General features: G+C 42.2%; 1 protein-coding gene across 1 annotated transcript in view; it reads left to right on the plus strand.

Annotated features, from left to right (window-relative positions):
- RBM12 (RNA binding motif protein 12) overlaps positions 1-26,105 on the plus strand; it is a 69,860-nt gene extending 43,755 nt beyond the window's left edge. Inside the window, exon 8 of the transcript XR_009278893.1 lies at positions 25,138-26,105. The gene's annotated coding sequence lies outside the window, so the exon portion shown is untranslated. The remainder of the gene's footprint in view (positions 1-25,137) is intronic.
- Positions 26,106-27,726: the final 1,621 nt, after the last annotated feature.

Consider the following 27,726-nt stretch of genomic DNA (forward strand, 5'->3'; position numbering starts at 1 on the left):
ATATAATAACGGAATTTCTGGGCAGATGCTCTGGAAGAATCTGCCACAGGCTTCAAGGAAGCCTGTCTGCTTAGGATGAGACAAAAATCTTCTCCATGGTGCTATGCAACACTAGGTAAATTTACCTTGTTTCCACTGCCCTTTGCCTTGCCCCTGCGCCACCCCTGTGCCTCTAGACTATTGGCTCCTGACCCCATACTTAACCTGAGACATTGCAGGAAATCCTGGTCTTTTGTCACTGGAATCCTTTGGTGGGACTTTGGAATAAGCCTCACTGGAATACTATACGTAAGAACCTTCCTGTCTTTCTTCGCTGACTTATCCATAGTGTGTGAGTTTTGGATACAGTGACTGTGCCCACCTGAGTGGCTTCCTCAAGAGAAGCTTTGGAGTAGTAGCAGAAACACTGTCCATTTTTCCGCACTGCTATATATGTGGATATGTTTGGCCACTCTCTTTAAAAGTTTGTCTTAAAAGCTTGCTTGTTTTCATATCCATCTTCTTCAGAGGAGGTAGTTTCAGGTTATATTGGGTTTGTATGGCAAGGTTTTGGTAGTGGGGGTTACAGGGATAGTTTCTCTGACAAGCTGCCAGAGGGTTCCCTAGTGTCTAACGGAGCTAATGCCAGTCTAAGACTCATCACTGGCAAAGGCCAAGCCTATCAGTGGGATAACAGATTTAAGAAGTTGGAAAATACCCCCATAAGGCAGAAATCAGAGGGAAGGAGTGAGAGTATGTGAGAGGATCAATACTGGAGACACCAAGGCTGGTAAAGTAGAAGGAGGAGGAAGTATTCCAAACCCTTGCAGCCTGTGGTGAATACCATGGTGAGACAGCTGTGCCTCTGCAGCCTATGGGGTCCATGAGGGAGCAAATTTCCACCAGCAGCCCATGGACATCCCACCCTGGAGCAGCCTGTTCCTGAAGGAGTGCATCTTGTGGGAGGGACCTACACAGGCAGCTCATGAAGATCTGCTGTTTGTGGGAAGGACTCACATGGGAGAGGTTTATTGAGGCCTGTCTCCTGTGGGAGTGGCCTTATGCTGGGGTAGGGGAGGAGTGACGAGACACTTCCTGTGAGGAAGGATTGGCAGAGATGATGTGTGAACTGAGCACAGCCCCCATTTACAGTGTCATTGAGGGGCAAGGAGAGAGAATTCAGGAGTGAATTTGAGCCTCAGAAGAGGGGAGGTGAGGGAAAGATGTTTCTAAGATTTAGTTTTTATTTTGCTTTATCCTGTTCTGATTTGACTGGCAACAAATTCAACTGATTTCCCCACATCAGCTCTGGTTTGCCCATGACAATGGTTGCTGAGCAATTTCCCTGTCCTTATCTTGACCTATGAGCCTTATTGTATTTTCTCTCCCCTGTCCAGCTGAAGACTGGGGTGAAAAATGGCTTTGATGGGTCACCCCAGAACACTGCTATATTTAAGGGCTGCTCGCAATGCTAGATCATGACCTTTAAGGGCTGAAATCTCTCTTCAGCATGCTGTCACACAGAATTGTTCTTGAACAAACATTTTTTGCTTAGTTTTTCTCTCTGGTCTTAGGCCAATAAAAAGTGAAATTAGACATTGGGTGCTAAAATCCAAGCATTTCTTCTCAGTTCAGCCTTATCTGCTTCACTGGGATCTGGGTCTGTGGTCTTTGAGGGTCCTTGTGCAGCAGTTTTCAGCGGTACTGTCTCGGTTTTGGAAGACAGGTGTCTGCTAGGGAGGGCAGGAGCCTCCCTTGGAATGAAAAAATGTAGACCCCTCTGAATTATTATAATTTTGAAATCAAGGGGCTCTCAGGCAGAGATCTGGGGATAGGAATAACAGTTCTTTACTAGTATGTATAACGAGGCACACAAACAACAATAACTACAGCATTAACAAGAAAACAGGACCAGGGACCCCGTGACAGCTTTCTCGGCTGAGATGGGAAGGGATGGAGGGGAGGCTTTGTTTCACAAACCCCCTCGGGTTGGCAGTCCCAGTGCTCCTGCAGGGCTCTGAGGAACAGTCAGCTGGAATAGCAGGGATGAGCTGAGATCCCGGGCCGGTGGATGAGGTGGATCAGCAGCTCTGTGACGGTGGCTGGCACTGCCATGTCCCAGCAGGACAGGAGGTGTGAGGCCCACCAATGAAGGAATGAGAAAGTAGAAGAAGAAGCAGCAGCTCCATCTGGGTGATGGTGAATTCCCTTCTCCCTGCAGCAACAGCTCACAGCAAGTCTCCTTCTTTGAAGTTGAAGAAACCAGCAAGCTTCCCCTGCCCTCCCTTTTTCCTGCCCTCCCTTACACCCTGGGCCCAGCCAAACTCTTTGTGTTTCTCAAGCACCCACTAAGTACCAGGAATCAGGTCTTCCCCAAAACTAATGGGTAAAAGTTCCACAGGTGAGCTATTGAGAAACCAATCAGACTATTCAGCCAAGTCTTCACAGAAGTATGGCAAATGTCATTTATTTCTATCTTTAGCACACTTATATAGGGTTTTACATGGTCTGTGGGCTTAGCAAGTTACCATTGGCTAACGCACATTGGTTTACATTTTTTCTCCTGTACACAAGGATATTGTTTTTCTTTCATTCTCTCCACTTCAGGAGAGTTTCAAGGACATTAGCCTTTAATATCACCACTTTTACCAAAGGCTGGTTTGTGCAGAGAGACTTTTACTAAAATATCATGCCCACCTTCTGGTAAAATATTCTCTACAATTCCCCCTTTCTCTTTTTGCACAAACCAGGCTTTGGATGTGACTCTTTCTACACTTCTACGGAGACAAGATACCATACAACTTAAAACCACTATCGCAATTAACACCATAAGTAAAATTCGTCCCCCTTCTAGCACAAGAGATCTCAACTATCCAGTGATGCCCCAGCTGCTGAACCAACTTCCAGTGGGGTCACTATCTTCTTTCAGGGCATGTAACCCATTCTGTAGCTGTTGTAGTTGGTTGTGGATGGAAACTGAATGATCAGTAAGATTCAAGCAACACATGCTTTCAAACTCCTCATAACCATGTCCTTCTGCTAATAGCAAGAAATCAATTGCAGCTTATGGATGCTAACTGTGAAGCAGGCAGCATAGTGCCTGTGAAATTGCAGGCCACATAATTTTCTCAGTCTTGCCTGGGAAAGTGGCCTGGGAATTCATAAAGAGGAATTAAAACAATCCTCAGAGACAGAAAACAGCCTTGCAGGTGCTGTTTGTTTCTTGTTTTTTTGCAGGAGAAAGCTGAGGGGTGGTATACCCCACTGACCAATGATAGTGATGTGTTAGTTTACTAACCAATAAGAGTTTTCTTTTCTGTACTTTTCACGTGTCGGTCTATAAAGACCTGAAGTAATAAACTGAGAGAAATTCTTCAGTTCAACTCCAAAAGAGAGTCTGGGTCGTTCTTCTCGCCTTTCCCAATAGAGCGACAGCAGCTGGATTTTGCAATACTGCTTGACGTACACTACTCACATCAGCTGAAAGTTCACTTAACATTGTTGATGTTATGTTCAGTTGTTTCCTGGTCCAACAAGCTAGACTTTTTAGAGTTGACGAGCCTTTAGCAGCAGCTGTTCCTGCAGTAAAAAGGAGGCTAGCCATATTATACCATGACCCCAAAAGTCTGGGTCTCTAGCATCATCACATTGTAATTCATTCAGGCTTTGCTTTGACTGTTTGATGTTTTTTATTTTACCAGCTATACTCAGCAATTGGTGTAAGCTTGGATGGAACAAAGTAAGTTTCCCAAGGTAACAGGGTCCTCCATGTGGACTAGAAGGAATCCCATTCCATGCTCTATCTCCTCAGATTAAGAATACTGAACTAGGTATTCTAATCACCTTGGTGATCGTCCTGTGAGATTGCACCTTGAATAAAAAGCTTTACTTTTGTTGTTAGTAATGAGATCAACTATAGGGTTAACTGTAGCCCAGTGTTGCATTACTTTGTTGGAGTGGCTTTTTGTCGGAGGTTCAAACATTATCCATCCACCTGAGGTATTGGTAGAACCAAACAAATCTAATTCTTCTGGGGGCCCTATGGTAACACTGAGAACTTAGATAATTTTTGCTTGTCAGCAGGCTTCAAGTTGTCTTGACGTGAAGTCAACAATGTGATTGCACTCTCATAACATTGCCAATTGATTCAATCGAATTTCATTGCTAACTAAACTTTTAAATGTTTGAGGATCCCATTCAGGAAGTCCTATGAGACAGGTGTGAAAAGGATCTCCAGGTGTGGTTAGGCTTAGACACATTGATTTTTGACCTGTCAAGTGTGCTAGAGTGACCCATATGTTCTGTCGCTTTTGGATGTTAGTTAGCAGACAGTTGGGACTATACACAGTAAATTACCATAAGCAATTTGTTCCATGCAAATGACACCATGCTTGCAGAATCACGGCTAGGTTTTAAGGTTAAATAAACTTTCAAATATGCTTACACTAACTCTTGAAGGGGGAATATTTATACTTTATACTAATATCTTTTCTAAACTTATCAATAACCTACAAATAACAATTATCACACAAGCTAAACTCTGTATCCTACTCTATTATCTAACTACTTCTAACACATGTGCTCTGGTATTTATGCAATCTAAGTGTGAAAGCAATTTGCTATAGGGTAAAATACAATTATAATTTGCTTTTATATACAGTTAGATGGAGTTTCTATACTCTTTTGATCTTCTACAAAGTTCTTCTTACAAACAGACTATGATTTAACGCGATTCAGTCTTGGAACATCTGCTGCTCCTGTGATGTCAACTGGCAGCTGATTGGTGACTGACTGAGGACATCAATGTTCAGATTGTTCTTCACATCCTTCTAAATCTTAAAACAGAAAATAACTAAAATTTGGTAGAGACGCAACATCATAATAACAACATAAAATTTCTGTTGGCAAACTGTCTGTGTAGTTTTCAGACACAACTGTGTCCTGGCAGCTCCACTTCTGATCTTGTCTGGAGTATCAAGGTTGTGTGGTGATGTTTGCATTTACTGGATCTCATGTTTTCAGAGGCACACAGTCTGGTCAGATGAACAGGTGACCTTTTTGAACCTGTCAACAAAACACAGGCACTTCTCCCCTTGAAGTCAATGAATCATTTTGGCTTAACTGTGGTACACCCAACTGTAAATTTAGATTATATGATCTTTCTAAACTTTCAATATAAATATTCCATTATTGTGATCCAATTTTCTAATGCACATATTACACTAATCAAATGCTTCTAGGGCATCAGTTCCTCCCGTTTTTTAAAAAAAAAAATAAAAATGAGATGTACTTCCGTCATGTACATCAACATTAACACCAAACCATATACACAATAAATAAAAACCTATAGCAATTAAAAATCAATCAAATAATAAACATTATTAATAACATATGTAATATAAAACTACCATTAACCACTGCACAAGCATCTCATAGTCTGCAAACAAACAAAAAAAAATCAGTGAAAGATTGGATAACCACCTCCGGAAATGATTCTCAAAGCCCACTTCAAAATTGATCCAGCTGTCATCTTAACAGGGTAAAATTGCTAAGTCAAAAAGTGACTCAAATACTGATTTAGTACAGAAAACATCTGGATCTGCTGGCAAACATTCCGTTCAGGTAAAGGCTTGGCCAGGGCCCAGGCTTTAAACTGGCAAGATGCCTTTTAACTCATTTCTAAAACAAGGTTCTCAATAGTAGCAGCTATGAGATGCTTACAGCATAGCAAACTGTTGAAATGCATTTGTACAAAGCAAATGATCAGATAACAGACCAATTAAACCATGCGTCAGCTGGTTTAATCTGAAGCCTCTCCCATGTCAGCTGACCCTCAGCAATGGTACATTTCCTTGAAATTCTGGAAACACTGAAAAATAATAAAGCTATAACAAACAAAAACTGTAGAGATTGCAACAAACAATAGAATTCCTGATGAAATCAAGGGTGTCACAGGCTACGTTCTATTCACAAGCAGGTGTTCAGCTGTTTTAGTAGTAGTCATCTTCATCTCTGGGAAAATAACTATACTTTGCAGTTTAAACAAGTGTCTCCAATAAAACATAAAACAATTTAATTTGAACAATATTTAAACCTGATAAAAATTAATTATAACAAAAGGAAATAACAAAACTTAACTTTAAAAGAATATCCAGGTTATAAAACTGAACTTAAAAACATTCAAACCTAAACATAATCAAACTTAACTTTGCTTAATTCTATTAACACTTAATCTATATTAAATAAAAGCATAACTTAATCTCATTCTGTTACTACAAAAAGGCAACTAAAAGTTTGATATATACCTTTTAAACACAATATAACAATAACATGGATTCACTATAAAGATTATAAAAATGTAACAAATACATCACAATTCTATATCATTTGGCTTTAAAATAACTCACAATAATTGCAAATGTTACTAAAAATACTTTTGCATAACAGGAATTTGCCTAGTATATGCTTAAATTGGTTAGAATTTTAAAGTGCAGCTTTACTAGAGAAAAACCACAACAACACGGAATTTGGCAAGTTGCCATTCAGCTTTTGTAGCACTTTTCAAAAACATCGAGTCTAACTTTTAGTTAAAATCCAAAGTCCAAATTGGTATATATGCTGTTATATATGTTTTTCATAACAAAAGGACTCACATTAAAATTACCTTATTAAAATTGTGGAAAAAACAAGCAAACGGGTAATATATGCTTTAACTTAATTTTGTCTTGTACAGTAAAATTCTCCTAGCTAATTATTTTTTTAAACCATAAATCTCTTTTGTAGATAACATTAACTGGAAAGTTGTTTCATTAGTAGCTGTAAATCATTCAATATTTTAACATTAGGTTTTAAAACTAATTATTGCAAGGTAACTTTTATTTATGTTAATATTAACCTTAAACACTTTTTAAAAAGGGGCTTTTTGAACTTCCAAAGAATCACAATAATTTCTCTAGTAGAACTCTAAAAAACTGCAACTGCATAAACTCATGATTACTTAAAACACAAAATTAACTCTAAAAGGGTATATAAAAACATTTTTAAAAACCAATGAATCATGACTTTTTAACAAACTGGGTACTATGCTGGTGATTTTTCTTAGAGAGGGAGGGGAGAGGGGTTGGACTGCCCACTCTGCTGCTGCTCTCTGCTGCTTTTATCTTTCTTCACATCCCCCACATACTCTCGCAGAGGGGAAAAATGGAGAGAAAGAAAAAAAAACCCTCACAAAGTTAACTTTAACGCATACAGTTCTTTCTCTCAATCTCTCTCTCATTGTTTGCAGATAGAGAGAAAAGGGCAGAATTTTACAAAAACAGGTGATGTTACACAAAAAACTCTCAGGGCCAGGTGGTAACAACGGTGACCATTGCAGCTTATCAACTTTTAATTACAGTCATGAATTTCAAACTAGATACCATATAGTTCATGATTTTTTGGCTTTTTCGTCTCTCTTTGAAGCTGTCTGAGCCACCTGTTTCTGTTACCCAAATATTCGTTTGTGGTTTGTCAAGAAACACCCCCTCACCATACAATGACAAACCCCAAAAAATCAACATTAATGTTGCCATGGGCATGCGCATCGCCATTCCCTTTCTACTTTATCCCCTTCGCTACTATGAACTTACCAGCTTTGGGGAACACCAACACCCAGTCTACACTTTGTGTTCACTACCTTATTGCCTTGCCTAATGCATAATAATGCTAAGCGTTTAAGAAGCTCAAAGCTAATATCTGCTAATACTTTCTGTCCAAAATCTTCAATCAATCCTAATGTGTTTAAAAACTGTTGTTGTTCATGCAGTACTCTGGCTGCACCCCTTAGAGCAACTGATGTAATGGTATACCAATAAAATTCAACCACTGTGCTCTAGAGTAGGTAATAACCCATGTAACACATGGCTGACACTTATATACCTCCTCTATTTCATGTGCCTGAGTGACTCTCCAACTCTTGTTTACACCAAGAACAATGCACCAATACTCAGGGTTGACAGTCCAGCCCATGTTCTCCACAAACACGTTCAAGAGCCTCTAATTGTCTCTTGTCAACTGTGTGCAAAGAGCCACATAAAATACATTAAGATCTGATATAAAATGAATTGCATCCTTGTTGTCAGGGTGTAGGGCTGTCAGCAGTGGTGTTAATGCCAAGTTCATTTGATGTTGATGTCTCTTCCATGCTTCGGGACACAGATCTAATGTCATTATTCTTCTGTAACCATGGTATAACCCACTTTGCAGGAATCCATGTAGATGAATCTTTACCTGTGGAAAGATTCCAAGCATAACCCCTTCCCCAGGTTAATAACTGCATCAGACCCTCCCATTACCCAGTCGGGGGAGAAAAAAAAAATTAAGCTGAATATTTTTAAAGGTAAAATCACATTTGTTTGTTTGCATGTGTACTATTGCAGGAAGATGGTCTTGTCCTCCATTTTTATTCAACCAATTTATAACAACCCCCTATTTCCTCCTGTTTTTTTCAAAATAGAAAAGTGATTTTTAAGAATACGATGAGTGCTGGAGAAGTTGAATACCCCAATGTTGTAAAAAATTAGTGGTAGAAGCTGCTCGATATGCAGGGCTATTGTTTGTTTTGATCTTCTTGGGGCTTCCCATCACAGCAAAAGCTTGAGTCCAGTGTTGTTGAGCCACAGCAGATGAAGCAGATGAATGGGCAGAAGCCCACACAAATGATGAGCAGGTATCCACTGACATGTGCACATAATGCAATCATCCTAAAGGTGAAAGTTCAGTAACATCAGTTTGCCAAATCTCACGAGGCTGAAGTCCTCAAGGATTAGCTCCTCCATCTTGTAGTGGTGTAAGAGCAGCACACTTAGGACATGCTGCAATTACCCTTGAGCTTGTGCTTTTGGAATTCCAAATTGTTTATGGGGAGCAGCGGCAGATTGATGAAAGAAGGCATGCGAATGGTATGCCTCTTGAATAGTCTGATCTTTATCAACAACCACAGTCACTAATTGATCAACTTGAGCGTTACCTCCTATGAGGTCTCCAGGAATTCCAGTATGTCTTTTCAAGTGCATGATAAAAAGTCGATGTATTTGATGATCGACAAGATTTCTCAAATCTAAGAATCTAAGCACGGAATTATTTATATGTCCTAACAATGCCCTTTCTATATGCTGTATTACCCCAGCAACATAAAGAGAATCAGTCACAATATTTAGATCTTGAGAATCCCATCGATTCAAAACAGCAATTGCTGCTTTCAGTTTCAAAACTTGCACTGATGTATTGCAATAAAAACGCTCTGCTTGCCATTTTCCATCTTCTTGCCAGACAAATCCAGCTGCCTTGGTTTTACTACTTGCATCAGTAAACACTGTCAAAGCATGTAATGGTTGTCAACTAATGACAGGTACAGATTTCATAGTCAAAGTATGTTTGGGGTAATGATTATCAATCTGATAGGATCTGTTTAGACAGACCAATACAAAGGTCATTGAAGATTCACACATTAATTGAATCAGGTCCAGAGGATATGGGATGATTACTTTATCAGGTTCTTTTCCAGCAATTGCAACTGCTTGTTGCACTCTCTTTTGAATGACTCCTGCCACAACTTCTACACTTGTGGTTATGGTTTCATGTCCTCTGGGTGATAAAAATAGCCATTCAATGATTTTGAGTGGATCGGACTGCCATTTACACCACTGACCTAAAAAGGCAGCAACTTCTAACTCAGTATTATACACAGAGTTGTAATGGTTGATTGGTATCAATACGAGTTGCAGTCTTAGTACTTAGTTTTAGTGAAATTTTTTCTAAGGCTTGTAACGCAGAATCTGTCAGGGTCTTTGGTTCTTGGGGATTGTGACCTCCTTGCAATAATGTAAACAGGTTGCATATCACTGTCGGTGATACCACAAATATTTCAAATCTATTGAATGTCACCAACTAATTTCTACACATCATTCAATGTTTTAACTTCCTTTGATATTGAAAACTTTTGTGGCCTGGCCGTTTGTTTGTCTAACGTCACTCCCAGATATTGCCAAGGCTCAGTTCTTTGTACTTTTTCGGGGGTTACAATAAATCCCATCGCTGTCAAAACTTTTGTTAACTCACTGATTAAAACATCAAAAATGATCATTTGTTGACACAGAAGCAAATCATCCATATAATGATACAATATGTACTCAGGATGATTTTTTCAGAATGGTCACAGTGCCAATTCCACATACCATTGGCAAATAGTGGGTGAATTTCTCATTCCTTGTGGTAAAACAACCCAATGATACCTTTGGGCGGGTTCTGCTCTGTTGGTAGAAGACACAGAAAAAGCAAACTTTCCATTATCATCTGGATGAAGAGGAATAGTGAAAAAACAATCTGAGATCTATGACCACAATGTCCCAGTCTTGAGGGAGCGTGGCTGGATTGGGTAGTCCAGGCTACCATATCTTGCATGACCTCATTGACTGCTTGCAAATCTTTCAATAATCGCTGTTTTCCTGACTTTTTCTTGATGGTGAACACAGGCATGTTCCATGGGCTGATAGATTGCACAAGATGCCCTGCAGTCAATTGTTCTTGCACTAATTCTTTCAAATGAGTGATCTTCTCTTCTGGTAGTGGCCATTGATCAACTGACACAGGGGTGTCCATTAGCCATTTCAGCTTTAATGTTGGACATGGGCCGCTCGTTGCAACGGCCGCTTCTAAAAACGTGTATGCATTACACATCCCCATTGGGATAAGACATCTTGACCAAGCAACCACAAAGTTGTGTGTAGTACATATGGTTTAATTTGTGCTCTGAGTCCTTCCTTGTCAGCAATAATGGTAATAAAACATGCACTTTGTTGTGTAGACGATGCTCCACCAATACCTACAACCATGTTGGCTGCTGGAGCTAAAGGCCAAGAAGGTGGCCATGCAGCTTGAGGTATAACAGCAACGTCTGCAGCAGTGTCAAACATAACTTGATTACACTGAATTATGAGTCTGTCTGAACCTTGCAATGTTATTGACATTACTGGTTTGTTGTTACTGTTCGTGTAAAGGTAACAGTCACAGCACCAGTGGATCCGAATCTTTGGTCTCCTCATTCTTTATTCTGAGCCTTGAAAACCTATGCTTGAAATGGAATCAATTGAGCAATGCGGTCACCCTTTGGTAATGTGACTGGAGGATTCAATACTCTTAACATTATTCCAATTTGTCCAGTACAGTCAGAGTCAATTAATCCAGGGATAATTATCAATCTTTGTTTTGAAGCTGATGATCATCCTATCAATAATGCACTTAATCCATGCCCCAAAGGTCCTGTGACTTCGGAGGGAATTACATGTACCGAATCATCTTTTATTGTGATGTCGACTTCCACAGCCAAATCAAGGCCTGCGCTTCCTCGTGTGGCTGCTGAAAGCTCATCTTGGGGGAATTTTGGTGTCTTGGCACTCCCCGTCAAGGCACTCTCTGGGAAGTTTCCTGATAAAGGAGTTCCATCCTTCTTATCTCTGGATCAACAATCATTAGCCTTATGTCCAAACTTATTACAGCGATTGCAGATACCAACAAATGGGATAGCTGGTGCACTCTTCTTTGCTTGTGGACATTGTTTTTTGAAAGGATCAAGCTTCCCACACAGAAAACAGCCTTCCTTTTTCCTAATACTCTTAGGTCCTAAATCCCCCTTTCCTTGGATCACTGTGGGATGCAGAGCTGCTGCAAGGGATTTTGCATGAATATTGACTTTCTCTTGCTCTTCCATGAGTTGTGGTAGTCTAGAACATGCTTCTACCATTTGACTGAGGCTAGCCCCCTGAGGGAGACTGAGAATTATTTGTTGACATCACTGATTTGCATTCTGATAGGCTAAATCATTTCCCACTGCTTTTTTAGCATCAGGTGAAAGATTGGGTGCACTGTCTAAGGCTTCTTTGAGACAATCAATAAATTACATATAAGGTTCATCTGGTTTCTGCCTTATTCTATGATATTGCAAGCTAGGTGTTCCAATTTGAGGCAATTCTTGCAGTGTAGCTAACACCTGTGATTGTTGAGTTATACATGGATGTAAGGCAGCTCGTGCAGCCCCACTTCAATATTGTCCAGTACCCATAAGTTGTTTGAGGGTAGCAAACCATAAAGGGTCATTTCCATCCAGCTGGTTAAGGCTTTCAACCATAGCAACCTCACATCTTTTGTGCCATTTGTCTTTAAACAGCATAAATGCAGTAGGAGGAAGAATAATTTCTAAAAGTGTTCTAATATCAGTAGGCATAAGGTCCTGATTTTGAAAAAAGGATTACATTCATAACCTATTATCATATCCAAAATACATTTCCATTGCAATTGACTGACAGTTTTCCAGTCAATTGGATGCCAAAATCATTGATCACCCTGCAAGTAGACTGGCATGGCAGTGATACTCGATGGTAACATTTGTCCTTCGATAATTGCATGTTCGATAATCCCACTCCATCTTTGTCCTTCTTTATATTTCTTGCTTTGTGAGTCATGCAGGAGTGGGGTGGAGCTTCCTTCACTCATCATTCTTCATTGTGAGTGGCTGATTATAAGAGGCCTGTAGGGAGCACAGTGAACAGGAGCAGGCAAATGGGCATGGCACGTGTCTGAGGGTGTGGCAGGACAATTTGCACGGCAGTTTGCGCAGGCACGGCAAGCAGGCAGGGCTGCAGGTTTCTTTCTAGTGGGTAAGGTCTTTGTTTTTGAGTTTGTTTGGTTTGGTTTTTTTGGGTCTCTGTTAGTAATGGTTGTTACATGATCTCAAACTGTGTTTAGTACAAGTGTAGGTAACCAAATGGAACCCTCCAAAAAGGATGCATCTGTCTAGACCCATTCCTCTGTGGAGTGTTTATCAGTGGCATCAGGGGGTGTTGCGGAGGAAACCTGCCTGTAGTGTGAACAGGTGAACTTCTTTTGCTGGTGGCCGAGCTGAGAGAGGAAGTTGAAAGGCTAAGGAGTATTAGGGAAAGTGAAAGGGAAGTAGATTGGTGGAGTTCAGCTCTTTCATCCTTGAGAGAGGCCCACCAAGAGTCAGAGGACTCCCATGCCTCCCCTTGTAAGACAATCGAAGAGCACCTGGTAGATGAAGGGGGTTGGGAATGGGTCCCTGCTCAGTGAGATAATAATAAAAATTCCTCCCTACCCCCATCCCCTAGACTGGTACCACTTCAGAATAGGTATGAACCCCTGCATCTAGAGAGTCAGCCAGATATTTTGATGATTATGATTATAATTTTGATGATTTAGAAGAAAATTATATGCCCAGTAAACCTCCCAACCAAGATTCATCTTGAAGACAGATCATCAACTCTAACATTAAAAAGAAAAGAAGGGTAATAGTAGTAGGTGACTCCCTTCTGAGGGGAACAGAGGGCCCCATATGTCGACTGGACTCATCCCACAGCGAGGTCTGCTGCCTTCCTGGGGCCTGGGTATGGGATATCACTGAGAGACTTCCTGGGCTGATTCAGCCCTCTGATTATTACCCACTGCTGATACTTCAGGCTGGCAGTGATGAGATTGAAAAGAGGAGTGTCAGGGCAATTAAAAGGGACTTTAGGGTATTAGGTCAAATGGTTGATAGGGCAGGGGGACAGTGGTCTTTTCCTCAGTCCTTTAGTGGCTGAGAAAAATGGTGAAAGGAATAGGAAAACTCACATCATCAACAAATTGCTCAAGAGTGTAATTGGAAAAATTTTGGGTTCTTTGATCATGGGGCAAGTTTTACGGCACCTGCCCTGCTAGAACCAGATGGATTCCATCTCTGTTAAGGGCAGAAGATTTTTAGCTCATGAACTGCCAGACCTCGTTGAGAGGGCTTTAAACTAGGTTTGAAGGGGGAAGGGGATGTACCTGGGTTGTCTGGAAGCAGGCCCAAGGGTGGAAAGTCTGAGTTGAGGGTGAAATCAGTAGCCCAGCTGAGGCACATGTATACCAATGCGCACAGCATGGGTAACAAGAGGAGCTGGAGGCCATGATGCAACAGCAAAGCTATGATGCAGTTGCCATCACGGAAATGTGGTGGGACGACTCACATAGTTGAAGTACTGCGCTGAATGGCAACAAGCTCTTCAGAAGAGACAGGAAAGGGAGAAGAAGTAGAGGGGTGGCCTTTTATGTTAGGGAGGGTTATGACACCGTAAGGTATTGAAACTAGTGATGACCAAGTTGAATGCCTATGGGTGAGAATTAAGGGGAAGGCCAACAAGGCTGACATCCTACTGGGAGTCTGTTAGTCTGTTATTCCACCCAACCAGGAAGAAGAGGTGGACAATTTATTCCATAAACAGCTGGAGAATGTCTCAGGATCACCAGCCCTTGCTCTTGTAGGTGACTTCAACATGCCAGACGTCTGCTGGGAGCTTAATACAGCAGAAAAGAGGCAGTCTGGGAAATTTTTAGAGTGCATGGAGGACAATTTTTTGTTGCAGCTGGTGGGTGAGCCCACCAGGGGAGGGGCTATGTTAGATCTGCTGTTTGCAAATAGAGATGGGCTGGTGAGCTATGTGGTGGTTGAAGGCTGCTTGGGGCACAGTGATCACGAAATTATAGAATTCTTGATACTTAGTGAAATCAGGAGGAAGAAAAATAAGACTTTTACATTGGACTTCTGGAGGGCAAACTTTGGCCTCTTCAGGAGGCTTATTCAGAGAGTTCCTTGGGAAGCAGCCCTTAATAATAAAGGAGTCCAGGAAAGGTGGATGCACTTTCAAACAGAGTTCTTGAGGGCACAGGAACAGACTGTCCCTGTATGCCGAAAGACAAGTCGACAAGGTAAATGTCCAGCCTGGAGGGGCAAGGAGGTTCTGGAGGAACTTAGAAACTAAAAAAAAAGATGTATCATCTTTGGAAGTGTCACGATCCGTGTCTTGGTTCTAGAAGACAGGTGTCTGCTAGGGAGGGCAGGAGCCTCCCTTGGGATGAAAGAATGTAGACCCGCTCCCTCCAAATTATTATACTTTTGAAATCAAGGGGCCTTTAGGCAGAGATCTGGGGATAGGAATAACAGTTCTTTACTAGTATAACCAGGCAAACAAACAACAATAACTACAGCATTAACAAGGAAACAGAACCAGGGGCCCTGGGACAGCTTTCTCGGCTGAGATGGGATGGAGGAGAGACTTTGTTTTCACAAACCCCTCGGGCGGGCAGTCCCGGTGCTCCTGCAGGGCTCTGAGGAACAGTCAGCTGGAAACAGCAGGGATGAGCTGAGATCCTGGGCTGGTGGATGAGGTGGATCAGCAGGGATGAGCTGAGATCCTGGGCTGGTGGATGAGGTGGAACAGCAGGGATGAGCTGAGATCCTGGGCTGGTGGATGAGGTGGATCAGCAGCTCCACGGTGGTGCCTGGCACTGCCACACGTCCCGGCAGGACAGGGGGTGCGAGGCCACCAATGAAGAGGGGAGAAGGAGAAGAAGCAGCAGCTCCGTCTGGGTGATGGTGAAATTCCCTTCTCTCTACCTCAGCAGCTCCACGCCCCAGAAAAAAGAATGTCTTTCCCCAAAGCCGAAGAAAGCCAGCCAAAAACTGTCCCCACCCTCCTTTCCTGCCCCCTTCCCCCCCCTGGGCCCGGCCACTCTTTGTCTGTTGTCAAGCACCCACTAAATACCCGCAGTTAGGTTGTCCCTGCAACTAATGGGTAAAAATTCCACAGGCAAGCCAGAACCACAACAAAAAAGGACACCTAACCCCCAACAATCCGCAAGGTGGGATTCGTGATGTGGTTCTTTTAATCGGTCTTAGAGTACAAAAGATTATCAGCAAACCAAGGACTTAAACAGCAAAACACTTTATTGGGTGTTCATCAGCACTAATATGCGATAGAGGGAAAAGAGGGGAAAGCAAAGCATAAGAAAAAGAGAGTAAGGGGATTATAGCTACCATGTCAAAGTCCACTCAGCTGTCCAAAGACACAGAATCTTCTGTCCGTTGGGGAGATCTCAAAGGAAGGTAAGTTTGGGGTGTGATTTTATAGTCTTTTACAAAGCGAGGGGCACAGGGCCAAAGCCAGAGAAGACTGATGATCATTGTGATGAATTCCATTGTGCAGGGGGCAGGTGTAGGGTCCAGAGAAAACCACATCTTGCAAGTCTTTGCTTACCAGGAGGAGTGAGGGCAATGTGTCGTGGAAATCCCATTGCACAGAGTACCACGCACAAGCCTCTGCTCACCAGCAGGAATGAGGGCAGTGTACCGTGCAACCACCTGCAAACAATCACTTAGCAAACATCCACCTCAGCTAGGCCCAAACCCCTAAACCAAGTCCCTTGTGATATTCAGGGTGTCAGTCTCTGTCCTTGAGACGGTTGTGAGACAGATGAGAGAATCTTCAGACCATCTTTTACAGGACGGAGAGTCAGTTCTCTCAGTAAGTATTTAAGGGGGCTGCTAGATCATGTAGAAAAGGAATTAGAGAAGCCAAAGCTCAGTTTGAACTTAAAATGTCGACTTCTGTAAAGGACAATAAAAAATGTTTTAACAAATATATGAACAGCAAGAGAAGAGGTAAGATCAACCTTTGTTCTTTATTGTTCTTTATTGTTCTTTATTGTTCTTTATTGGATAAGGGAGGGAACTTAGTAATTGCAGATGAGTGTTGGAGTCTGAGATACAGAGTGTGTGCCCTTGTTTCTGATACTTAGTTTTAAGATCCAGAAAAACACTGAATTTCATATAACATGAAATTCATGACCATGTTTTCATGGTGATACATGAAAACAAATGTTAAAGTTAGATAGAAAAAGCTAAAAGTATAAGTGTGTAGATCAGAAAGTTTTTTTTAAATCACTGGGTGAAAAAGTTAGTTTAGAGAACAAGAGACAAGATGGAGGATTTAGGGTGTTGTCTCTTGTCCCTTCTTCTTTCTTCATGTTTTTCTCCTAGAGGTTTTTGGGTAATAGTAAGTGAGTGGACAGAAAATGCCACAGTGTAGCACATAGGTGAAGGGTTACTGGGTCATTAAGAAAAATAATATACGTGTCTATTGTTAATTGGGTGAAAATACGTATAAAGATAAAAGAACTGCATAGTTCAAGGCCCATTTTGTACATCAGACACGAAGTGTGCCACAAGGCCTTGTTTGTACCATCAGAAGAAAAAAATGTACCAGATTGCAAGGATTAAGATTGTGCAGTTAGTCTGGAGAGACCTGCCAAGTTTTGTGATGACCTTCTAATAAACATGAGAAACAAGATTCTAACGAGCTCGGGAGTTTTCTTCGAATCATAAGAACTGAGATAAGCAGGGCTTCCCACAAGGGAGAATCCCAAAAGAATTCGGTCCAAATGAGGCTGAGAGATCCAGGAAGAGACAGAAAAATACAGAGGAGATGCAGCAGAATCAGAGAAACAGAAAAAAGAGTTTTTAAAGAAAAGTTACAATGAGGAAAAGGCAGAAGTACTTAATGCCTTCTTTGCTTCAGTCTTTAGTGGGAAAGCAACTTGCCTTCAGGACAGCTGTCCTCCTGGGTTCGTAGATGGTGGCAGGGAGCAGAATGGTCCCCCTGTTATCCAAGAGGAGGAAAGTCAGAGAACTGTTGAGCTGCTTGGATGTTCATAAATCTATAAGCCAAGATGGGATCCATCCTAGGGTGATGAGGGAGCTGGCAGATGAGCTTACAAAGCTGCTCTCCATCATTTACCAGCAGTCCTGGCTCACTGGTGAGGTTCCAGATGACTGGAAGCTGGCCAATGTGACACCCATTCACAAAAAGGGTGGGAAGGAGGATCCTAGTAATTATAGGCCAGTCAGCCTGACCTCAGTACCTGGTAAGGTAATGGAGCAGTTAATACTGAGTGCCATCATGCAGCACTTACAGGATGGCCAGGGTGTCAGACCCAGCCAGTGTGGGTTTAGGAGAGGTAGGTCATGTTTGACCAGCCTGGTCTCCTTTTATGACCAGGTGACCCACCTGGTGGATGGTGGAAAGGCTGTGGATGTTGCCTATTTGGACTTCGGGAAGGCCCTTGACACTGTATCCTACAGCACACTCCTGAAAAAGCTGGCAACCCTCAGCTTGGACAGGAGCACTCTTTGCTGGGTTAGGAACTGGCTGGATGGCCAGGCCCAGAGAGTGGTGGTGAACGGTGCTGCATCCAGCTGGCAGCAGTCACCACTGGTGTCCCTCAGGGGTCTGTGCTGGGGCCTGTTCTGTTCAAAATTTTTATTGATGACATGGATGAGGGTATTGAGTCCTTCATTAGTAAGTTTGCAGATGACACTAAGCTGGGAGCATGTGTCCATCTGTTGGAAGGTAGGAGGGATCTGCAGAGAGTCTTGGAACATTTAGATGAATGGGCAAAGTCCAATGGGATTAAATTTAACAAGTCCAAGTGCTGAGTCCTGCATTTTGGTCACGATAAGCCCCTGCAACACTACAGGCTGGGGATGGTGTGGCTGGACAGTGCCCAGGCAGAAAGGGACCTGGAGGTGCTTGTTGACACCCAACTATGAGCCAGCAGTGTGCCCTGGTGCCCAAGAAAGCCAAAAGCATCCTGGACTGTATCAAGAACAGTGTGGCCAGCAGGAGCAGGGAGGTCATTCTTCCCCTGTACTTGGCACTGGTGAGGCCACACCATGAGTTCTGTGTCCAGTTCTGGGCCCCTCAGTTTAGGAAGGACATTGAGGTGCTTGAGTGCATCCAGAAGAGACAATGAGGCTGGTGAGTGGCTTAGAACACAAGCCCTATGAAGAATGGCTGAGGGAGCTGGGGTTGTTTAGCCTGGAGAAAAGGAGACTCAGAGGTGACCTCATCACTCTCTATAACTCCCTGAAAGGTGCTTGTAGTCAGGTCGGGGTCGGTCTCTTTCACCAGGCAGCACTGACAGAACACAGTCTCAAGTTGTGCCAAGGGAAATTTAGGTTGAACAGTAGGAAAAAGTTCTTCATGGAAAGAGTGATAAAGTACTGGAACAGTCTGCCTGGGGAGGTGGTGGAATCACCATCCCTGTGTTGAGAATTCATGTTGTAAATATTGGCTTTTCACAATTATTCTGATAAATATAGATATTATATACTTTCACTATATTCTTTTCTCTCTTAGCAAGTTATAGGCTTAGATAGGAATTCTGAATGGTAAGGATATATTTCATCTGGACAAGGCAAGATAAACAAGCAAGACAATGGGAAGATCAAGCTGTGGAAAACAGGCTATGGAGAGCAAATGGTTATCAAAAAGTACCAGGACGCTGGCAGGGGGGGAAGATATGAAGACCAGCTACCCTCAAAGGAAGGATGAGGGGCCCATACTCTTATCGACCATTTCCAGAAGAAAAGAAACCAAACTCCAAAATAATGCTGATCAGCAAGAATCATGATGACCAGCACAAATAGTACTGACCAGCAGAAAATAAAATTGTGCAAGAGCATATTCTAAGAAGGCGGAACCAGGGAGGGGACACGCTTTGAATATGCATTAACCCCTCACAGCAGGGGAAGATAAAAGGAGTGTCCCTGAGATACCAGGTGTGTTCCTGGCAACTCACCAGGGCACCCGGCCGTTTTAACCCTTTGCTTTATTTCTTTTGTCTCCTAATTGTCTTTTTATTTATATTAAATTCTTTTTATAATTTATTAAGTGAATCTCGTTTTTAAGACCTGGATGTGTTTAAAAAAAGACTGGATATGGCACTCAGTGCCACGGTTTAGTTGAAGTATTAGGGCATTGGTTGGACTCTATGATCTTGAAGGTCTCTTCCAACCTAGTGATTCTGTGATTCTATAACTAGGATCTTATGGAGGAGGACCTGGAGGAGGAACTGGTCCAGATGGAGATGGACACATCTATGAATTGTTTGATTTGTCCTTCTTCCCTTGTAAACAATCATTAAACTTCTGAAGTGGAACGGAAATAGTAGAATCATTACTGTCTCCTTTTTCACCATCTGACTTATATTTTTCATAAACTTAACACTCTTCTTGAGTCAGACCTCATCCAAATTTACTACATAGATAATTATCAGCTTTCTCTGGGTGCATTTCTCCTTCTTCTAACATTTACTTTACGCATCCTCTAGTTTGACTCTTTAGCTTGCAGCATTTCCTTGATGATTTGAGTCTTACAAGAATTTTTTTCAGGCTCTCTCTGCCCTCTAGCAACACCTACTTTTTCTGGTACACAAACCTTTTCTTCAACTGCTTTTAAACCATCCCTAACAGCTTGATGGGCTTTCTGATATGCATCCTGAATGGCCCATTTTGAGGATCCCTTATCTAACCTTGGCATGTGATTCAAAAGCTCAGACATTGCCTTTTCTTGTTCTTGAAACAAATGAACAAGTTGTTCAGACTGAAGTTTAGGGTAAAGTGTTTCTGGTAAGTCCTCATCAATTTCCATAGGAGATGGATCAATTTTCTGTGCTGACGGAGCAAGTGGGCCTTGCTGTGCTGATGGAGCGGGTGGGGCTGACTGAAAAGGTGAAGCGTGTGCAGGCATACTAGGCATCTCAGGCTAAAACTGATCAGCATTTATGATTAAAGCTTGTTTTCTACACCAGAGAAGCAATGCAGCCAAATCCCCTTCTTAGTCTCTGTTTTTTGTGTCAGGCGTGTGCAGCCTCTCATCCACCAGCACCCCTAAATCCTTCTTATCAGGGCTGTTCTCGATCTGTTCCTGCCCCAGTCTGGATCGATACTGGAACTGATCCCCAACACAAGTGAAGCATCAGCATCTGGCCTTCTTAAACCTTACAAGATTCCCATGGGCCACTTCTCAGGCTTGACCAGGTCCCTCTGGATGGTCCTGTCCTTCAGGTGTGTCATCTGCAAACCTGCTGAAGGTACACTTGTTCTCTTCATGTACTAATGAAGATACTAAATAACACTGGTCCCAATATGGATGCCTGAGGGACCCCACTTGTCACTGACGTCCATTGGGACTCTGAGCCATTGAGCACTGCTCTCTGGATGTGACTGTCCAAGCACTTTGTTATCTGTCTCTCAGTCTACTCATCAAATCCATCTCTCTCCAATTTAGAGAGAAGGATGTTGTGGGGATCTGTGTTAAAGGCTTTACAGAAGTCCAGATAAATGACATCTGTGTCCCCTCCCTTGTCTACTCAGCTATGCCTGAGTACAAGGCCACTGGGTTGGTCAGGGAGGACTTGCCCTTGGTGAAGCTATGCTGGCTATCCTGAATCGCCTCCATGTCCTTAGCAGAGCTTCCAGGATCCATGTTCCATGATCTTCCCAGGCACAGGGGTGAGGCTGACAGGCTGACAGGCTGGTAGTTCCCAGGGTCCTCCTTTCTACCTTTTTAAAAGATGGGGACAGTGTTTCCCCTTTTCCAGTCACCAGGGACTTTGCCTGACTGCCATGAGTTTTCAAATATCATGGAGAGTGGCTTGGTAATTCCATCAGACAATTCACTCAGGGCTCTGGGGTGCATCTATGGGTCCCATAGACTTAAGTACATTCAAATACCTCAGGAGAGGTACCTGGTCTTTACTTACAGTGGGATGGACTTTACTCCTCCAATCCTCATTCTGCTGTCCATGCACTCAAGAGGTGTGGAAGGAGCGTTTGCCATTGAAGACTGAGGCAAAAAAGCTATTGGGTACCTCAGCCTCCTCACCTGTTGTTACCAGTTTTCCAGCATTGTTGATCAGGGGCTTTGACTTTTCTTTTCTGGTTAATGGGCCTGTAGAAACCTTTCATTTTACTCTTTGCTTACCTTGCCAGGTTCAGTTCCAGCTCCACCATAGCCATCCCTACAAAACTAAACTTTATACGCTTCCTGGGTGACCTGTCTTAGCTTCAACTGTCTATGCATTTGTTCCTTTGCTTTTAGTTTGACCAGCAGTTCCCTACTCAGCTATGCTGGTCTCTTGCCTTCCTTGCCTAGTTTCTTGCTCCTGGGATTGCTAGCTCTTGTGTTCTGTGGAAGGTTTCCTTAAAAACCTGCCAAGCACTGTTCTTCTCCCTTGTCCCTCAGGGCAGTATCCTAGGGTATCCCACTGACTATTTCCCTGAAGAGCTGAAAGTCTGCTTTCCTAACCTTCAGGGGCCTAACTTTACTCTTACGTGACCCGTATTCCTCAGGACTGCCAATTCCACCAGTGCATGATCACTGCAGTGCAGGCTGCCTCTGATCTTAATGTTCCCAATTAGCTGCTTTGTGTTGATCAACAGATCCAGTAAGGCATCCTCTCTGGCAGGGCTGTTGATTACCTGGCTCAAGAATCCTTCATGCTTTCCAGGAGTCTCCTGGATTGCCTACAGCTCACTGTGCTGTTCCCAGCAGATATCAGGACAGTTGAAGTCCCCCAGCAGGACAAGAGCCTGTGAGCACAATGTATTTGGTAGCTGGAGCAGAAAGTCTTCATTGACAGGCTTCACTTGATCAGGCAGCCTGTAGTAGACCCCAACCATAAAGTTCCCTTTGTTGCCATGGTCACTGATTTTTACCTAGAGGCTAATTTTTACCCACATGGCTGTTTTTCAGAGACAGCTCCTCACACTCATTTCACCCCTTAGCATAGAGGGCAGCCCCTCCATCTCTCTTTACTCTCCTGTTCCTTCCTCACAGCCTGTAGCTATCAATAGCTGTACTCTTGTGATGGGACTCCCATGGGTGTCCCACCAAGTTTCAATAATGGCACCAAGTTGTGGCTTTCTAGCAGCCCCAATGGCTTCCATGTCCTCCTGTTTGTTGCCCATGCTCTGGCCATTAGTGTAAATCACTCAGCTGGGCTGTTGGCTGTATCACCTTCCTGGAGGAACACTCATAATTCCTTTGAGATAATTTTCTGCTGTTTCCCTTCTGCTGTTCTTTTGGCATAGGACTCCCTGGCTTGTCTCTGTAAGTGTGCAAGGGTGTTCTGGTGATATTCACACACTTCAAAGTCAGCAGGGTATAAATGCACCTCAGCTTGGCTTTTGATTTCACCCCTGATGCTGACATACCAACACTAGGCTCATGTTTGCCAACCTGGTCTTACTGCCTTCCTCCTTCAAACCTAGTTTAAAGCCTTCTCAATCAGCCCTGCCAGCTCAAAAGCTAGAATTCTGAGCTTTGTGATGTTAAAAGCACAAAGAATGATGTGAAGAATTGCAGAATGGGGAAGAAATGTGCAAATCCAATCTCTGCACCTGTCCACTGTTTTCATCTCTATGCTTCCTGTATTTCCTGTTATACTGCTGCTTATTTGCCCTTCAGGAGTTCACAGCTGTGTGAGTTGTCTTCTGGCTATGTTGTTTAGTAACACTTATAAAAAAATAACTGGAGGAATTGCAGGCTCTTGTGTCAGCTTTACTTCCTTATGTTGTAGGGATCCAAGGAACAGTGGATTCCTACTGCGCCAGATTCTGCCTCAGATCTGGCTCTACAGGCCAACCAACTTCTCTCCTATTATAAACCATGTGGTGAAGTTTGCAGCACACTCACTGCTACAAGGAACTCCTGCAGTGAGTGTAAAGCCTCTACTGTGGATCAGCTTTGGGTTGATGTTTCTGTTTTCCTGAATATAATGGAATAGGAAATTGATGTTATCTTCCTTCCTTGGAATCCCAGGTTTGGTCTTCTAGGTTGTCAGCCTACAGAGAGCATATCAATGTTCTCTTGGTACGTACTGATATGAACCTATACTGGGTAGACAGATTACCGTCATTGCTCAAGTGATACTTATTTCTCTCCCAGTTTGCTGGCACTGTGCTTACTGTTGCATTGTACAGGAGTGCTGTGTTGGCTGTTAGACCAGTTGGACTGAGGCAGCAGTTGCCTCACTCTAATCTCTCTTACCCAGCTCTGTCACCTGTAGGGCATGCACATAGAATAGTTTTGTGCCAAACAATTTTGCTTTCAAGAATGTTGAGAAAAAGCCTCTAAGAAACTACCAGAGGGCTTGGCTATATGTCCCACCATAATGGCATGGAGTCTGAGAACTGTTCAATCAGTGTGCTGATTGCAGAGCATCCATGCTTCTCTATGGTTGGTATGGGTTGTTTGTGTGCTGCTGTGGCCATGGTTGTTGTTAAAATTTTACTTCATTTCTTTAAATTTCATTAATTTTGCTTAAGGATGAAGAACTTGGATGTCCTGATAGATTTTTAGCTGATTTCATTTTGACAGACCAGTCAGAAAGAACTTTGACATATACTGTGCTACTTGTTTTACCACCTAGCTGTGTCAGTATTTTTGGTGCTACTTAATGTTTGTGTGTATATCAAATATATTTCCCACACTGTGAGGCACTTGAGCTAAGGAGATCCATTTTTTACATTTCTGAGGGTCTTTTTAACCTTCCCAGAACTTTGGAGAAATCTTCCTAATTCTTCCTAATTCTTGTAATGTGTCTCTACTTTTTCTTTCTGATTTAAACCTAACTATTAAGTAAAGAATCTGTCAGCAATCAGGTACAGCAACTTGTGTTAACTGTGCTTTGGAACTGGAAATTCAGTTTTATCTTATTTTTTTAAAAACAATATTTATTTAATATTAATATCTTAATAGTTTATTAATAATATTCATAATAATTATTTATGTAATATATTTTTATTTTAAATTAGAAGCATTAGAAGTATTAGAAATCTCAAAATACAGCAGTTGCTCATTTCAGAGCCAAGTATTCAACTTCTGGAAAACTATAAAAATTTTAAACATTTTGCCATGCTAAAGCATTGGTTTGAGGTGCTCCTTTCTTTCTGGAAAAGCTCCTCTATTCTTCCCTTCATGTTATCTCTAGAGCATCTCATATTATTTATCACTCCTGTATTTTGAAATTTCTAATACTTCTAATGCTTCTAAATTAAATTATTGATAACTAAAGAACCAAGCCTTTTTGAGTTTTACTGCAGGGATATTAAGTATCTCTAGCTTTTCTGAACACCAGTCACTAAAACAGCACCTATAAGTGAATTGTGTATGTAGCTGTGTTAATTTAGTAGTAATTTTTGCCAATTGATGTAATAGTTCTTTATAAATTGAACTTAATCCTTTCTCTTTTTTTCTAGTACAGAGAATATTGGAAGTGCACAATAAAAATCATTAGGCATAGGAAAAAATGCAAATGAACATAAGTTTCTTTAATGTTCTGGTTTTGTCTCAGGCACAGCAACATCTGATTCCTTTCCTAGCATAAGGGAGTGCTCTATCTACCTTCAGTTATGTGAGCTCCGGTGTTGAAATACCTCACTGGATGCTTTCTCATGTGTTTCAGCAATACTTTATCTTGCTGATCATCACAGATGGAGAGATCACTGATCTAGACCAAACTAGGCAAGTAAATGTTAATGCCTCTAAGCTGCCCATGCCCATTATCATTGTTGGTGCTGGTGAAACTGATTTTAAAGCAATGTAGTTCCTTGATGGAGACAGTGGTGTTCTGCAATCTATGACAGGAGAGCCAGCTGCACGGGACATTGTTCAGTTTGTTCCTTTCCGACAGTTCAAAAATGTATGTTGTTTTTAAATTCAGAAGAGTTCCAGTGCCAGGATGCATGCATCCTAAAAATGACTGTGGTCTTGACAAGGCAGCAAGCTGCATGCTCAGAGGACATGCCTGTGCTGCTTGTTCCCAGTGAGAGTTGAGATGTTGGCATGTTCAAAGCAATGTCTTGCTGTCTTGCAGTTCCTGAGAGCCCTCATTGTATAATTGATTATGCATACTATCTCTTGGCTATTGCCAGGTTAAAGGGGATGTTCTCTGTCCTGGGATGTGAACATTTAGGCCAAGAACTGAGATATATATGACAATATTGTCAGTCTCTGATATTGAGGCCCATGAGTGATTGAACTTGAGATCAGTCTTCCCTGCTGTTGAAAGCAGTCCAGTCACTCACCAGCTCCCTGAATTCCGCTGTTGGCATTGGCATTCATGCACTTTGCATGGTCAATTTGGTTGAGTGATTCAAATGAAAACCCAAAATAAGACATTGCTAGTGGCTGGGGCAGTTTTTCGCTCAGACTAGGGACATATAAAGGCTATGTGAGTCTGAAGTTGAGGTGAGAACGAGTTGTTTTCATCAGCAGTGCTCACTGAGACTGACTGGAAGTGCTCGTAAAGCTGTAGCAAACAATTATTAAAACAGAATGAGTGGGGAAGGAGTTCTGAATTCTCTAAGAAAATGTTTCACTAGGCTACCAAATCTGTTCTTCGTGGTATTTCTGATTTATTTTCCCTATTCTCTTTTCAGGCTCCCCAGGAAGCACTTTCCCAGATGGTTCTGGCTGCAGTGCCCAAGCAGCTAGTGTCATACTTTATAAATGGCAGTGGTGGCCCCTGCTGAAACTGCCAGAAATCAAGGTGATGTAGATTCAAACTAGCCCTGGCTACCTGTAGCACTTTGGTAAGAGAGCTGCCTGCAGCCACACTCTCCCTTGCACACTGTGGGTGTTCAGTGCCTTGAGATTGCACCAGTCACACCATTTCTTTCACCTGCTTGCACTGAGTCTTTGACCTTCCCTATTTCTATCAGAAGACATGTAAATACACAAAAACCTCCGAGTGCTCAAGTTTTTGTCAGAGAAAGATTGACCTTGTTGGTTTTCTGCTTTGCAACAGTGACACATTGTGACACATCACACCACACATAGTTGCTTGACACAGCCCCTCTGATGCTCGCTATCAGGGTGGGCCTCTGAACTGACCTTCTCTAGTGCTGAGCCTGATGAGAGAAGTGTTGCACCCGTTTTTGCTGTAGTGACACTTATAATGTACTCCTTGATAGTGTCTTCTATCAAGCCGCCTTCAAAATGGGGACCCTTCTTTTCTGGATGTGACCAAGGAGTGTTGGTTGGATGCCTGAGGTAGTTCCTGTTGTGCCTTTATAAAGTGCCAGTATATATTTTATGTTTCAGTGACCATGTTTTTCTGTGTTCTTTTTAGTCACATTTTTCTATTAGCAATTTTTTTTTTTTTTTTGTGATGAACTGCTGCTTGAAGCCATTGTTATATTTCAAGAACACTGCACTTTGATTATTTATGGAGGTTAAATGAGGATTAATCATTAATTAATGGGATTGAGATGAGATTAATGAGTCACATTAATGTGACTTTAAAAAATCCATCAGTTGAAAACACTGAAATGAAGATGCTTTTGAGTGAATTCTTTATATCACACAAATTACAAAATGAAGAAGGAACTTAGCTGTGGAACTCCAAGGAGGTGCTTCCTTATCCTCAGTAGTGTGAAATGTGCATTACATGATCTGGGCACATGATAGCAAAGCACAATTTTTTTGAGGAAGATTGTTCATTTCCAAGTAGAGATAAAGAAACTTGGGCTTGTCATTGCCCTACAAGTGTTATCACTTTCATTACATAAATAAATATTCTACTTTGACTTAGATAACATGTCTGGACTCTTATTTCCTTCCTGGACCTCTCCCTTTGTTTACCAGCAATGTGGATGGTGGCGTTTCAGTATCTGAGTGAGCCTAGGTTCTGTCAGATCCAAAAAAAAACAGAGACAGTTGTCCATCATTGTTGATTTTGTTCCCCTTTAATCTCTAAGACTGCTGAATCCCACAGCCCTTTCCTGCAGCAAGATGAGATGCTCCTTTACTGTGAAGTTACAAAAGAATTTGTGTGTTCTACCAGATAAACCAGAAAATGGTGAGAATACACTGGCAAACTGCATCTGTGATCCAGGCCCTGAAACTAGTTAAGTTACAAACTTGAGTGAAGACAGAACTTGGGGTTGAATTCACATCCTCAACTAGACTAATTGTTCTGGGTGGACTCTGCCACCAAACTTCCATTACATAGCTTGTGCTTGAAGGGCTGTGGGGTCAGGACCACTGCCAA

Source organism: Poecile atricapillus, chromosome 15 (assembly GCF_030490865.1).
Source record: "Poecile atricapillus isolate bPoeAtr1 chromosome 15, bPoeAtr1.hap1, whole genome shotgun sequence".
NCBI classification, from domain to species: Eukaryota; Metazoa; Chordata; class Aves; order Passeriformes; family Paridae; genus Poecile; species Poecile atricapillus.